The sequence below is a fragment of the Apium graveolens genome, chromosome 3, assembly GCF_009905375.1.
Source record: "Apium graveolens cultivar Ventura chromosome 3, ASM990537v1, whole genome shotgun sequence".
Classification (NCBI taxonomy): Eukaryota; Viridiplantae; Streptophyta; class Magnoliopsida; order Apiales; family Apiaceae; genus Apium; species Apium graveolens.
The window spans coordinates 284848102-284850734 of NC_133649.1; positions in this window are offsets into that span (position 1 = coordinate 284848102).

Genomic DNA, 2633 nt, shown 5'->3' on the forward strand with positions numbered 1-2633 from the left:
CACAATTCAAGTTAATTTAGGAAAAGCCCAATAAAGGCCATATATCAGGATTGAGGTCGAATTTGAGGTCGTGAATCCAGTTCGAATTCTTTCGAACAGGCACCCGAAAAATGCGCGTTAAAAAGACCAGGATGGAGGTCGAAGTTAAAGTCATGGATCCAGTTCGAATTCTTTCGAACAAAAGCCAGAAAAGCACCTATAAAAAGACTAGGATTCAGGTCGAGATCCTGGTCGTGGATTAAGCTCGAAACATTACGAACAGGAGTCAAAAAGGGACCAAAACTTTGACCAAGATCCAGGTCGTGGGTTCGACTAGGATCCAGATCGAAACCCTGGTCATGATTCCTAGTCGAAACATTACGAACATGAGTCAAAAAGGGACCAAAACTTCGACCAAGATCCAGGTCATGGGTTCGACTAGGATCCAGATCGAAACCCTGGTCGTGATTCCTAGTCGAAACATTACGAACATGAGTCAAAAAGGGACCAAAACTTCGACCAAGATCCATGTCGTCGGTTCGACTAGGATCCAGGTCGAAACCCTGGTCGTGATTCCTAGTTGAAACATCACGAACAGGAATCAAACAAGGACCGAAATTTTGAACAAAATCTAGGTCGAAGGTTCGACTAGGATCCTGGTCGAAACCCAGGTCGTGGAACCTAGTCGAATTTCTTCGACCAGGATTAAAAAGCTAGCCCAAAATTTGACTAGGATCCAGGTCGAATTTTTCGACTAGGATCCTGGTCGAAAAAGGGCTGAAAATTGGAAAATGTTTCTGAAATATTGTAAAAAATTCGGAAAGTTCCAGAAATTAAGAAAAATTCCCGGAAATTAAGGGAAGATTCCTAAAAAATACCAGAAAATTCCTAAAAAGAGAGAAAAAGGTATGAAAATAATAGGGAAGTTTTTAAAACAACCCTGAAGCCGCGTACAAGGAAAATCGTTGTAAATGTGTAGGTCGCTCCACACTTTACACCAAACGATACCCTGTAAGGGAACGAGTGAACTTAACTTTTGCGAAATCTTTTACGGTTTCCCAAAAGTTGGGGGGCAAATGATAGGGAATAAATAAATCCTGATTACGTAATTAAATATTGCATTAATTACACATAATTTGGGCTACAAGGCCCAATAAGAAGATGTATGAAATTCATGCCAAAAAGGTTAACACATTGATCATGCCTGATGGACCAGATCAGGTCGGATGAAACAAAGAAGGCCCAAAAACCTAAATATTAATTAATTTCGTAATTAATTAATAAGGGAAAAATTAGCTGTTAAGAAGAGTCCCAATAAGGACATAAATCCTAGTAGATTATCCTCCAATGGACCTAAAAGGATAAGGAATCAGTTTCCTACCACTTTGGACTCCAAAGTCCATTCTAATTTCGAGACTTGCTCACCAAGTCTCCCAACCCAAGTCCAATTCAAGGACTCCCAACATCTATATAAGGGGTCTCACCCCCACCAATCAGAACTACGTTTTTTGACTTGATCCTTGGCAATCAGCAAGGTACGTAGGCATATTGTTAAGGGAGATCGAGTCACGAAACACAAGAGCAGTCAAATCGAGCCTCGAAGCTCACATTCCCTAGTAATAAATACAGCAATTATTATACTTTAGTTTTTGATCCATAACATAGTCGCTCTACTTTTATGAGTTCGTGGAGTAGGCATTCTAGGTGGCTGAAAAGCTTCCAAAGTAATCATACTCTTTGGAGTCTACTATTCCAAGAGTAAGAGGATTGATGCTCTAAGCAGCTGAAAAGCCTCCAAAATATTATTACTCTTCGAAGGTACGTAAGCTATTTCTTACAAGCATTTTATCAAACACCTTTCATACAGACAACTCTTCACTTAATTTCTTACAGATATGGCACCCAAGGACATCATCTTTAATGGAGCTAAGTCCGTCCCTAATGACTACATGGCTTTTCTTAGCAAGGATGAAGCTCCATCAGATCTTCACTTCATCCAAGATTTTCTTGCTCGAAGTGAGATTGGGTATGCTTTGACCCAACCACAATCACTCTCAAAAACTCAAATACTGGAGTTTTGGAGGAGTGGTTTTTATGATGATGATGGTGAAGCTGGGTCTCCAAGTATCATTTTCATAACAGGGGAAAAAGAGCATCTGGTAACATTGTCAGCAGTTCGACAGGCTTTGCACTTCCCAGAAAATTGCACTTTTAATGCTCAGATTGAGGAGCCACTTCTACAGAGTATGAAGGCCAATCTTGGCTATGAGAAAGGTTTGTCCAAGCGGGGACAACTGAAAAGACCATACATTAGAAGGGAGTGGAGTTTCTTCTTTGACTGCATCACCAGAGCTTTTGCCAACAAATGCTCCAACTTTGATGCCATTCCCATTTGGAGTCAGCAAATAGGGTATGAACTTCTAAATCAAACTCACTTTGATTATGCTACTGCTATATTGGGTTTTATTGGGGATAGGATGAAGGAGGACATAAATACTGTTTACTTTGCTAGATTTTGTCAACTTATCTACAGTTTCTGTTGTCCTGATGAGCCCCAAAACTTTAGTGAGACAATTCAACCTTTTAAACTTGCTAAAAGGGCTTTCACATACTTATTATCTACTGATAATAAGAAGGCTTTACTAAGACCCCTC